This window comes from Mustela nigripes, chromosome 15 (genome assembly GCF_022355385.1).
Source record: "Mustela nigripes isolate SB6536 chromosome 15, MUSNIG.SB6536, whole genome shotgun sequence".
NCBI lineage: Eukaryota > Metazoa > Chordata > Mammalia > Carnivora > Mustelidae > Mustela > Mustela nigripes.
In genome coordinates, this window is record NC_081571.1 from 59,417,020 (window position 1) to 59,431,565 (window position 14,546).

Here is a 14,546-nt window from a genome sequence, read left to right on the forward strand (position 1 = left end):
CCTATAAAAGAATAAAACTGGATATCCACCTATAAAAGAATAAAACTGGATATCCCCCTATAAAAGAATAAAACTGGTCCATTATTTTAACCCATTCACAAAAATCAAATGCTTTAAAGGCTTAAATGTAAGAACTAAAAACATAAAAACCCTAAATGAAAACATTGGGAAAGTCCTTTTGATACTGGCATTGACAATAACTTACTGCCTGTGACATTAAAAACACAGAAGAAAAGCAAAAGCAAGGATGTGAGAGGAAATGATAAGAACAAAATATATTCCTAAAATTTTATATTACCTTATTTTAAAATTATTTCATATCAAATACTATTAATATACCTGAATGCAAAAGAACTAGAAATCTTATTCTAAATTTTTATAATATTTTTATGTTAATAAATTCACAAGGAAAATGAAAATATAATAATGCCTATAATACAAAAAAGTGGAAAATAGAAATAAAGGTAATGTGATACAGTGAAAGGAAGCAAAAATATTGTTCTTACAGAACAATTTCCAAATGTACCTCCATCATTATTTCACAACAGGCTCTAGGGGATACTTCCAGATCTGTCTCACTTACATGTCCTTAAGAAATTTACCTTTTCATGTATGTTAAGATTCTTCCGGGGCACCTGGGTGGCTCAGCCATTGGGTGTCTGCCTTGGGCTCAGGTCACGATCCCAGAGTCCTGGTATTGAGCCCTGCATATGGTTCCCCGCTCCACAGGAAGCCTGCTTCTCCCTCTCCACTACCCCTGTTTGTGTTTCTTCTCTCGCTGGGTCTCTGTCAAATAAATGCATAAAATCTTAAAAAAAAAAAAAAAGATTCAGTTTTTGTAACAGCAGACTCAATTATACTGATTAAAGTAAACAAAACATAAATTAAGGAAATTTAGTTTTCATGATTAAAAATTCCAGTTAGTACTTAAGTTAGCTAAGGCTGTCTGCTACCTAAAAAAAATTCACCAAAAACCTGCTTGACAATGGTTCTCGGTTTCCCAATTGATTAAAGAAAAGAATAATAGACTCTGCCTTAGCAGTCATGATGAGGTCTAAATGAGGTTTAAGGTAGTTAGTTGTTTAGGAGATTGTCAGCAACATAAAAAGTTCTGTGTGCTTGCTAATTAAGTAGTGACTGTATTATATGACTTCATACTTTTCACTTAAATGAATTTGCTGAACAATGTCATTTGATATAACATCTAAAACATGAAATACTTTAGAATAAATTTAATGAACTAGGCATCCACAGTAAGAACTGTAGCACATTGCTGATTGAAATATTAAAGACCCAACCAATTAAATGAAGAGATACATTGTATTCATGAATTTGAAATTAAAATATTGTTTAAATGATAATGTTCCTCAAATTTATTTATAAATTTAACTTAATCAAAAATCCATCAGACATTTTTATAGCAATTAGCAAACTGAGTGTGACATTTTTATTCAACAAAATTTTTCCTAAGTAGAAAAAAACTAAAGGTTGTACACTGATTTCTAGACATATTCTAAATCTAAGCTAATCAAATCAGTGTGGCGTTTGCATGAGGTAGAAAAATGGAACAGAAGGGAGATTACATTAATTGATGGTGGGGGTGAGAGAATTTATAAATAAAGGAGGTCCAGGGAATTTTCTGAGATTATGAGTATCCACTGCATCATAAATATGGTGTTGATTATATATGGTATATTTTGCCAAAAATCAGTGAACTATTTACTAAAAGTTTTATCATATGAAATTTTTAGCTCAAAAAAGATAACTAAAATATTATGATCTAAGAAGGAAAGTTAATTGAAAGTGTAGATAATTTCATATTTGCTAACCATAAAATACAACTTGAAAGAAGCTGACTGGAATTTTTATAAAAAATAAAAAATATTAAAAAATAAATAAATAAAAAATATTTATAAAAGAAAAATTTACAAAAAAAGACCCTTCAGAAAAATAGCAACACTCATTAGAGACAAATATGACTAAGAAATTGATTAATGTACGTGCATGTGTTCCAAGAATAATTATTTTGTTTACCTGTTAATATTCAGGTACTCAGTATAAAAAGATTTTTTGTTGATGTTGTTCTCTAATAATGTATATATTTGTTTATACAAAAGGATGATTTATACATCCATTAATATAATCAAGCTGTTTTTTTTTTTTTAAGATTTTATTTATTTATTTGACAGAGAGAGATCACAAGTAGACAGAGAGGCAGGCAGAGAGAGAGAGAGGGAAGCAGGCTCCCTGCTGAGCAGAGAGCCCGATGCGGGACTCGATCCCAGGACCCTGAGATCATGACCTGAGCCGAAGGCAGCGGCTTAACCCACTGAGCCACCCAGGCGCCCCAAGCTGTTTTAATCTAATGAAATTTTAATTACTTTAGCATTTTTGCCACTCTAAAAGTTCCCAGACTTCAACAGTAAATAAAGCTGTCATTCTGTCTCTGCATAGATCACATTAAATAATTCTCATAATCTACCATGTCTTTCACTTTTTGCAAACCTTCCCTCTCTTCAAAATCCTGTTGGTAGGTATGTGACATCATAACCCTCATATTTATAGTCAGATGCTTGAACAATCTCAAAAACCCTATTTCTCATAATATTTTGAATAAGTACTAGTCAATCTCCAAAAAGAATCTGTGTATACAGTTTCTTTACATTACATATACTACTTATATAGCGAAGATCCACATTATCTGTATTTTGGATAATTTAAATTTGGTCTTTACAAGTCTACCCGGCCTTAGCCACACATTACCATAGTTTGTAAACTTTTTTTTTTTTTTTTTTTTTTTTTTGGTCTACATCACTCTATGAATGATATCTAATCCCACATCCAAGACATATAAAATTTTTTATTAAAGAAAAGCTACATTATAATTATTTAGAGGTTTTACAGCATTGCCAACATTCAGGAACACTGAGCTTCTTAGAAACTATGCCATTTTAAGAAAGCTTTTTAACTACTTGTTTGATTTAAGAATGTGAAAACTAGGGATGCCTGGGTGGCTCAGTTGGTTAAGCAGCTGCCTTCGGCTCAGGTCACGATCCCAGCGTCCCACATCGGGCTCCTTGCTCTGCAGGGAGCCTGCTTCTCCTTCTGACTCTGCCTGCCACTCTGTCTGCCTGTGCTCACTCTCCCTCTCTCTGACAAATAAGTAAATAAACTCTTAAAAAAAAAAAAAAAGTTCAAAAAAAATGTGAAAACTACTGCTAAGAATAATTTTGGTAGAACTGTTGGGATAAAAGCCTTGGAGGTTTATAGATTGATTTAAGATGTACACGTTCCTAATATCTTACACTCTGAATTTGACTGGAAATGCAACATGAACAAACAAAAATACAAGTTGAGTAAGTAGACCATTAAAAGTAAAAGCAGGGGTACCTGAGTGATGCAGTTGGTTAAGCATCTGACTCTTGCTCTCAGCTCAGGTTTTGATCTTGGGGTCATAAGTTCAAGCCCCATACTGGGCTCCATGCTGGATGTGGAACCTCATTTAAAAAACAGTGACTTTATTTCAAAGATGTACTAGTATTAAGCCTTTATATAGAAAGATCACATGGTAAACCAAAATTTGATATATTTATGTTCATATTGATTTTGATGCCTTCATCAATGCATAGTATATGATTTAAGATTTTCAGGGAAAAAAAACTATAAAAACTGATTTGCTGTACTTGCAAATCTCAATTAAAAATGAATATTCTTTACATTTAATGTCTAAATTAAATTACTATTTCTATTTACAAGCCTTCCAGTAAGTCCATTAGAAACAGAAGATTTCTATTTTCTTATAGGAAATATAGCCTAGAAATGAAATTATCAGCTAGTCACTAAATATATAATCAAGACTAGACTAACATTAAATAAATGATTGAAAGCCAGTGATTTTCTTTTTAGTTTATTTTCCCTATTAGCAACATTTATATTTAGTCCTGGAATATAGGGTTTTTGAGAACCTAAAATATTTCTTTAAATTGCAGCACTGTAGTTAGTCCAAGGGACTATTTGAGATTTTTTTATATATAATTATATTACCAAGCTATTGTAAATAATATTTCCTACTTGGTATCCATAGTAACCGTAGGTATCTGGAAAGATCTATATTCATTTAATGGAAAACAAGCATATTGCCAGACTCTTGGAACTATACATATCTATTTTAATAGGACCTTAATAGCATATTTATCTTCTTCATGATAGGTTAAATTAAATAGATAGATAAAGATTTGAAATCCAAAGCAAAGACCTTTAAAATAAAGAATTTATGTTCAGAATAGATACAGAAAAATCTTACTTGCTGTTATTTCCCAACTCTTTATATTTCTAAAGAGAAACTGCTGCTGAATTCAATACTTTGAAATATGAGGATTTCTGAACATATAAATGCACCAAAAGAAAAGAAAACCAAATAAAACCCCAGCAATTTGACATGGAGACCATTAGATGTTATCTTCTTAAGTACAATAATATCAGAAAAATAGTTTTCAGAATTAAGTATTGTCTGATAGCGGACACAATTTCAAGCAGTGAGTACACTGGAGTGGAAAACAAGACCAAAGACTTTACTGCTGTAATTATGGTTTTGTAACTTCTTTTCTGTGTGATATTTGTTTGAGGCTTTGGTAGGGTCATATCCAGTTTTATGTAGCATTCAAGTAGAACCAAGATCTTAGGTGAGATGATAGGACTGTAAACCACATAAAAATAAGACTGTAATTCTGATTATTTGTAATTCTTTTAATGAGAGCAAATAATTTAGGAAAATTAGAATTCTTCTGTGACTGCTCAGTATAAACTCACATTTTAATTCCATTCTACCTTTCTAATCTCTTAATATATATTTTCTCAATTTATTGGTAAATAAAACAGAGGCATACAATCAGTGAAGAATTTTCTCATTCCTAAGTTTAATAAAATTGTAGGTAGGAATTAAAACATTTTAAAAAGAACACTGAAGCAGTAAGTTAGAAATTGGTTGTGAACCAATGCCTTCCTGGTGGGAGGAGAGGTTGGCACTTAAAAGGCTTAAAATAATAATAAATAAGCAATTATTGAGGATTTGCTATATAATAAGCCCCATGCTGGGTGCTTAGATAAGCATTGCACATGCGTTACCTGGTCATTTCTTAAAATTCTGTGACCCAGACAATATTTTATCCTCATTTCATGAAAGCATAGAGAAGTTGTTTAAATTGTCTACTATTACCATAGCTAATACATTATAGGAATTAACCTATCCAGCTAGATGTACTATAATATATATGTATTAATAAAAGGGAGGATTTACATGAATCATTACACTGATGGAATATCTTAATTTTTTAATCCTTTGGACTGAGGAGGGAAAGAAGAGTCCAATGGACATGTACATTTCCCCACAAATAATTGTTCAACATAGGATCAATTCTAATATGAAAATGGGATTTTTTTGATTTTGTTATTTTCTGAATATCAATTATTAAAAAGTAGCCTTAAAAAGTTTTCTGTAATATTATATTGAGTACTTTTAATAAAGGAGGACAAAAATCTGTTTAGTACAATAATATTCTAAAGAGTTTAACTGAAAACAAACAAAAAAACCCAACAAAATAAACTGTATTAGCTTCATGCTAAAACCTGTGGCCTGAGGCTTCCACAAATCTAATATGCAGATTACTGACAGAACTTGACATTGAATTATATTAGGATATCATCAGTTCTCTGAATAGGTATTTTGTGTTTTTTATCTTTCTGTCTCCGTCTTTGTCTCTTGCTTTCTTTCTCTCTTCCTAGAACACACACTATTAATACGTATCCTAACTTTTACTATTTTTGTCTGTCATTCTACAGATTACATTATCATTCTTGCTTGTCAAGGTTTGATATCACTTGATATTGTACATGCTTCATAAAAAATGAAAGAAATTAGAATACTTTAATTTTATTCATCCATTCTGATTTATGTTACTTTGACCTACATTTAATTCTACTGCATTGTGATTTACACAGTAATTTCCAATTAGATTTACTCTTTTCCGTGTTTTTTTTTTTTTTCTCTCAGCATCTCCAAGTTTCAGAATTATACAACTTTCTATCTGAAAAATCACCTCAATAAAAATCAGGCCTACTAGACAAATTCTCTTCTTACTTACTCGACGATGTCTTTGTTTTGTATCATTTTAAATGTTTTGTATCATTTTTACTTAACAGAGAATGTGAAGTTGGAATTATTTTCATGTAGGATTATAAAATATATTATTTTATTGATTTCTAGCCACCACTGGTTTCTGGAGAACTTTGAGAGTAAAGTAAGTAATTTCTATTGTTTTGCAAGACTCCTTAAGATTTTGTCATCTTTGCTTTCTAGCAATTTTATTATGATGCATCTGAGTAGGTGTCTTATTTGGAGTTTGGTTGTTCAATGTTTATAAGACTCTGAATTTGTGGGTGTATATCTTTATCAGTTCAGTAATATTATTAGTCATTATCTCTTCAGATATTTTGCCTCATCCCCACCTTTCTTTCTAGCACTTTAAATGCTATTTATAGTACTCTGGTTCTTCAAAGAACTTATTTCATAAAGTGCACCTTATAATTTACTTGTGCTACCATATGATTCTGAACAAAATAATAATATAAAAAGTCCTATTCACGACCTGTTCATGTTTAAATCATTTTTAAAGTTATCATTTTCCACAAATATATTTTAGAAAAACATTCCCCCCTGCAGTTACCCTTTTACGAAGCTAAAGTAACAAGGAAATGTTGAAAAGAGAACGATAAAAATACAAATATGGTTATTGAAATAGTAGATATTTTAGACACTGGAAATAATTCAGAAAATAAAATAGACACGTATTTTCAGAAAAAAGGTAAACATATGCCTATTTCACACTAAGCTATATTTTATTTCATCTTTTTTCATGAAACTAACAATCTGAAAACAATCAAGGATTTATTTACATTTGTATTTTTAAAGGAGAAAATTTTGCAGATTCAATACATTTGCTTAAGCGCCTGTCGTGCAGAAGCATTGCGCCAGGTGTTAACCATAATTTTTATATCTTTCACATTTCACTTCAGTTACTTTCCTGAGTCTCAGGGAAAACATAGGAAGTAAACTTTAAAAGGTTTCTTGTGCTCCCTATGCTATCGAAATAAATTATAACAGCAAGTATCAAGCCAATTTCTACCCTCCTGTTAAAGAGACAGCCACTCTTGCATATTCCTGTCCTCATAGCAAAGTCTCTCAGTCTCTCTTTCTGCAGGAACCGAGAGAGTTTGTTATTTATAGGTGTTTTTATCTAATTTTTCTTTTAGTTATATGATCAATGAAAGAAGAGCATAAGAAAAGCAAATAAAAACTTACCTAATATCCTTCAATATGTCTCTATAATCCTCTCCTATTCTCTCTCTTGTTGTTCAATTCAGAAGCAATTTGTTATTTTTAGTATTTTTTGCTTGGGGGAAGACTTAAACAATGATTGCATTACTACCAATTTGCTTATTATTCTCTGTAAATAGAGTACTTGGGATATGTGCCAATTAAATGATATCTTGAATAGACATTTCTCCAAAGAACACATACAACTGGTAAATAGGTACATGGAAAGATGCTCAGCATTACTAATAATCAAGGAAATGAAAATCAAAACCACCATGAGCTATGTTCTTACAACTGTTAGAATAACTATTATTAAAACACACACACACACACACACACACACACACACAGGGCGCGTGGGTGGCTCAATTGGTTAAGCAACTGCTTTCGGCTCAGGTCATGATTCCGGGGACCTGGGATCAAGTCCCGCATCAGGCTCCCAGCTCCACAGGGAGTCTGCTTCTCCCTCTGACCTTCTCCCCTCTCATGCTCTCTCTCACTGTCTCTCTCTCAAATAAATAAATAAAAATCTTAAAACACACACACACACACACACACAGAAAAACTCCCAAACCCAACAACCCCCAAACAAGTGCTGGTAATGTTGTGAAGCAACTGGAGCCATCGTGCACTGCTGGTGACAACGTATATTGGTACCACCACATTGAAAACAGTATGAAGATTCCCCCAAAATTCAGGAAGGAAACTACTACATGATCCAGCAATTCTGTATCTAGGTATATATACAAAGGAACTAATATCAGATTCTAGAAGAATTATCTGCACCCCCATGTTTACTGCCGTATTATTCACAATAGCCAAGACATGGAAACAATCTAAGGGCCCATCAGCAGATGAATGCATAAAGAAGACATGAAATATATTTGATTTCAAAAATATTATATAGCCATAAAAAAGAAGGGAATCCTGCCACTTGCAACAATATGGTTGGATCTGGGGAGTATTATGCTAAGTGAAAGAAGTCAGACAGGAAAAGGCAAATACCATTTGATCTCATTTATATGTGGAATCTAAAAAATGCCACACTCATGGAAACAGAATTTGTGGTTGTCAGAAATGAGGAGTGAGGGGGTGAGGAAATGGGTGAAGGTTGTCAGAAGGAACAAACTCCCAGATATAAAGTAAGTTCGTTCTTAGGATATGATATATAGAAAGGTGACTATATTTAACAATACTGCATTATGTATTTGAAAGCTGTGAAGACAGTACATCTTAAAAGTCAGATCACAAGAAAATTTAACTAAGTGAAGTGATAGATGCAAACTAAGAATGTGGTGATCATTTTGTAATATATACATATATCTAATCATATGTTGTACACCTTAAACTAATACATATAATGAATGTTATCAGTTAGTTTAATCTCAACCAAATTGAAAAGAAACTGTGGTATGTATATGCAATGAAATATTATTCAACCTTAGAAGAGAGAGAAACAGAGAGAGAAAGAGATCCTGCCCTGTGCAATGACATTGTTAACATACAAGACATTATACTAAGTGAAATAAGTCAGTCAGATATCATGTAATTTCACTTACGTGAGGTATTTGAAATAGTAAAGCTCATAGAAACAGAATACAATGGTGGTTACCAGGGACTGGGGGGAGAGGGATGGGGAGTTGCAAGATGAACAAGTTCCAGAGATCTGCTGTACAACACTGTGCTTGTAGTTCATACTGTATTGTGCACTGAAAAATTTGTAAAGAAAGGGTAGATCTCATGTTAAATGTTCTTACTACAATAAAAAATATAATATTTAATAAGATACATTTTAGTGATTTGTATTTTTCTGTATTACCTTGTTGGGTAATTGCCTTATGTGCAAGATACATTACCAGATGTAAATTAACATTTTAAAATATTTTTAGTGAAATGCTTGCTTTTTGGGAAAATAGAATAAAGATAGTTCTTTTTTCATGAAAATAATATTTTATTATTATTTTGCTATATATATTAGTGAATATACTAAACTGCATTTTCTCAAATGGCCAGTGAGACACAAGATAACGTCTTTTCAATTCCTGAAAACCTCAATAACATGTATCTTTTGGAGAATCTAGTTTCTTATGATATCTATGATACTGTCCATAGGGATATCAATGGTCCTTTTTGCTAAGTCGTTCTATCATGGGTCCTTGCTCAACATGTTCATTTTTTTTTCTTCTAATCTGGTTTGGAGCACTGATCAAGTGTTTCTTCATTATTATGCACCACATCTAGCCAAGGGATAGGTTTTGTATGTTTATATATAATATCCACAGGATGGTACCCTACTATCCTCTTGCCATCAGATATCAAAGCAAGCTCTATTTTGCAATTATAGTTATCTGGAAGAGAAGAATATGTAGATTTAAAACAAAGATAATATAAATCTCTGTCTTGAATTTGAAGTAAATGTTTCCAAGTAGTTCTGTTTGAGATACCAAACATTTTACTGCTGCTAATGCTATAGCGAAAGACAATGTTTATCAAACAGTGTGAAAGAATATGATGCAAAGAGAACTTCTTTAAAAATTTGTGTCTAACAGTTTTGGAGTGGAGTCTTTTGGGTTTTCCACCCCCATGCACCCGAATGTTTATAGCAGCAATGTCCACAATAGCCAAACTATGGAAAGAACCTAGATGTCCATCAACAGATGAATGGATCAAGAAGATGTGGTATATATACACAATGGAATACTATGCAGCCATCAAAAGAAATGAAATCTTGCCATTTGCAACAACATGGATGGAACTAGAGCGTATCATGCTTAGCGAAATAAGTCAAGCAGAGAAAGACAACTATCATATGATCTCCCTGATATGAGGAAGTGGTGATGCAACATGGAGGCTTAAGTGGGTAGAAGAAGAATAAATGAAACAAGATGGGATTGGGAGGGAGACAAACCATAAGTGACTCTTAATCTCACAAAACAAACTGAGGGTTGCCGGGGGGAGGGGGTTTGGGAGAAGGGGGTGGGATTATGGACATTGGGGAGGGTATGTGATTTGGTGAGTGCTGTGAAGTGTGTAAACCTGGTGATTCACAGACCTGTACCCCTGGGGATAAAAATATATGTTTATAAAAAATAAAAAATTTAAAATAAAAAAAAAAAAATTTGTGTCTAAGCATATCTTTGTTCATCCCTTAACAGCTACTTACTGTGAGCCTGCCATCTTACTTCTATCAAGACGGGTATTTCTTGATGATGAATAATATGGTTTGGGCAACACTAAAGAAGCAAAACACTTCACTTAACTAAGTCAAAGCTAAAGTAAGGCATAATTTTTATCCATTTAGTGTTTGGAGTTTTGAAAAGAGAATGTAATTATTAAGAATTTATGCAAATGATTTGTATCTGAAATATTTGTGAAAATACGGAAGAAAAGTTTTTGGGGATATTAAGCTAAGCATTATCAGTAGTTATAGCTGTTATTTTTAATAGCTTAACCATAATGAGACTTCTACTAATCAAAATATTCCATCTTGTATTTTGCATATTCCATTCAGAATTCTTTTGAAAGGATCCATGGAAACATTTCTCTGACCATTTAATGCATATTTTTCTAATAATTTATGAAATAAAAGAATTTCCATATATTAATATGGTAATTTGAACAGCTTTGGTAGCTGAAAAGGTAACTCAGGAAATAGAAACTGCAAAAGATAATATTGAATCAGAGAACTGAAATAATTTTCTTCTTATTTCTGCTCTTTTTTTCATAATTAACATAATTTTATAATATAATATAAATATTTGATCAACCTCATTTCTCCATATGCCTAAGAGTTTTCTCTATTCTAAGTAATAGTGTTTAAGCCCTATATATAATCTTGGACTATCTTCTAGCCCCAGTGAAGGTTTCAAATATTCTCTTATTTGTGAATAAACCCAACCAAAATCTTGACTGCAAACTCTGATCCACACTGCTAGAATTACCCAGATAAGCAGTTCCTCAATTGCTAACCCAGGGAAAATAAAAAGATAAGTAAATAATGCTGTTGTTTCAAGTTGCTAAATTGAGAGATAATTGTTATATTGCAATAGATAACTAAGGTACTCCAAGATTATATGCCTTTGGCATGTTATTTTCCAGCCACTTACGGCCATTCAAGCTAATTCTAGTCTAGTATATATCTTCAGTTATATAACACATTTAAAGTTTTATTTAATCCAATGCAGATTAAATTTTGGCTCAAGAAATTGAGCTCCCTCTTCCATCTTCTGACACTAGTTCTTCTAGACACACATCTTTTTTTATTATAAGGCTTACGAGAATACAGCTTCCTTCTCATTTGTGGTTACTGCTTTCCTTGCTGATATTGGCTAGCTGAAGATATTTTCTGAGTAATAATCATCTCAGTGTTGTCCTTCTTATGGAATGCGTATGTATATTGGTTCACAGTGGGTACCTGCAAGGCTACCCTGCTGCTCAGTTTGCTGATGTGGAAGACTCAGTGTTGACCCAGCCTCTTCTACCTCTCCTGCTTTCCAACCTCAGCTTCCACCACCAGTGTCCTTATTCTTGGCCCCTTTTTGCTATGAATTCTCACCTGTTGAGAAGATTCTTTATTTAAAGTATTATAATACTACTCAACTACATCTACTCCCCACAGTGTTCATTTGATCCGCCACAAAATCATACACTTTCACTCACAATATGTGATATGAGTGGTGGCAACTCTGGGGTCAATTTCTCTCATGATCTTCTCTCTGCAATTTCATTTTTTTTTTCCTTCTCTGAAGTGAACAAGAGCAACTTTAACATCTTTTATCCACACTGACATAAAACAGGAAAATAAATGTTTGCTTATGATTCTTAAGGGCACCCCTAGTTTTCCCAAATAATTTTCCTAGAAAATCCCTTCTATTTGTTGTCAGGAAGACAACAATGAAACACTCTCCTTACTGCTATATTGGGGGAGAGAATAACCTTTTAGAAAATGTAATACCCCTAAAATATTGATGAGAATGTCTCCTCTGTCCTCCCCTTCTGAAATGGGTGGGGAATTATGTTCCTAAAAAAAAATATGATCCTAGTGTGTGTGAAGTAATATCTCATTGTCGTTTTGATTTTCATTTACTTAATGACTGATAAGATTGAGCATTTTTCATATACTTGATCAACATTTGTACACCTTCTTTGGAGAAATGTCCATTCAACACATTTGCTCATTTCTAAATTGGTTTAATGAACATTTTTGTTGTTATGTTGTCAGAGTTTGTTGCACATTCTGGACACTACATTTCTCTCAGATATATGATTTTCAATATTCTCTTTCATTTTACAGGTTTTTAATTTCTTAGCTAAAGTCCTTGATGCACAAGTCTTTCATAGTGATGAATCCCACTTTTTCTGTTTTTTTTTTTCTTTTTTTGCCTGAGTTTTGGATATCACATATAAAAATTTCATTGCCAAATACAAGGTCATGAAGATTTGCTCCTATGTTTCCTCTAAGAAGTTTAGGACTTCTGGTATAACTTTGAGTAGTAGAGGTGAAATAACATTCTTTTTTTCTAAACTTTGTAAGATATCTTTCAGTCTTTAGCCATTGAATCTGGTGTTAGCTGTAGGTTTTCCATAAAATAATGTCATCACCATTATCTTGACCATAAAATTGCATAATTCATGGACTTAATCTGTAGTTATAGTAAAGGGCAGAGGCAGGGACTAGGCTAGGGGACTCTGCTTAGCAATGGGTTGATCTCAGGAATGTCAAACACAATGTGTGACAAATTCATGTTCAATATGGATAACTGGAATACACTAAGGGATTCTATGTAATCATCTTGGAGATAAAACGTAAAAGAATAGATGTGTCTAAAGAGTCCTGATGTCACAGATTATGGCCATTGCCTTTACAATGTGGCTTTTTAAATTTGTGGTCATGTCATAGACGCCTCAATAAATACAGTCTATCCCTTACTTGTGAGTTCCATATTTGTGTATTTGCCTACTTACTATAATATTTATTTGTAACCCCAAAATCAGTAATCATTGTAGTTTGGCAGTCATTTTCAGACATGCACAAAACATGAACAGTTTGTATCACTTGATGTAGATGTAGATGTTCCCAGTTTCTTCAGCTCTCACAGAGATGGCATCTGTTAGCAGGGTGGTATTAAACAAGTCACTTATTTCGGAACCCCATTTTTCTTTTCTTAAAATGAAGAAAATGGTCTCTGTGATGATGCATTGTTTTATGACTTAAGATTATAATGTTTGAGATGTGTATATATATGTATATATGTACGTATATCCCAGAAACAATAGTTCGATATTCCCCAATTCACTGTTCATGGCGATTTTATAGAACCAAACTACCACAAATAACAAAAATCAATTGTCTTTGTTTAAGCATACTTAGTAAATGAATGGCTACTATACCTTTGGTTGGTATCCCTTTCAAAAAGGTTCTAATACTTAGGGCACTTGGGTCTCTCAGTCAGTTAAGCATCTGATTCCTGATCTCATCTTAGGTTCATGAGTTCAAGCCCAGCATTGGGCTCCTTGCTTGGTGTAGAATCTACTTAACTCAAAAAAAAAAAAAAAATCTGAAACTCAGTAAAATTTAAAGAAACTGTTAATACAAATGGGTTAAAATGCTATATTTAGGGTAGAAAACAAATGATGTATGCACACAAGAAAATTAGAGAAAATAAAATATAAATTCTAGCTTTGGTGAATAATGGATATATATATTACCTTGATTATAGTGATAATTGTATAGTTTTATATGTATGTCAAAAATGTAAACTTATACATTATAAATTATAGTTCAATAGCTCTGTTGATTAAAAGTAATCACAAGGTGAAGAGAAAAGCAGAAGAATAAGTAGCAAGATTGGGAACACCCTGGAAGCAAGATGGAATTAATTTCAAGTAACTGGTTGACAATAGAATTCAAAACCAAGACTATTTATAATGATATGGTATACTACTTTGTCTCATGTTTACGTAAAGACCTTCTACTTCACCTCCCAAGATGGAGCAATGCCCTAGGAATATTTTTTTGGCAACACTAACGACTGTGCTCATTCATAGACTCTTCACAGAATTGAAGTGACAGATCTGATTGATAAAAATATGATAGAAACTTGTCAACATTTCTACAATGAGTGTGCTCTTGAAAGACAATTGCACAACACTCTTCTTCTTAACCATCAGTGAG

General features: G+C 32.6%; 1 pseudogene; it reads right to left on the reverse strand.

Annotated features, from left to right (window-relative positions):
* Positions 1-9,423: 9,423 nt before the first annotated feature.
* LOC132002683 (large ribosomal subunit protein mL42-like) overlaps positions 9,424-14,546 on the reverse strand; it is a 38,964-nt pseudogene continuing 33,841 nt past the window's right edge.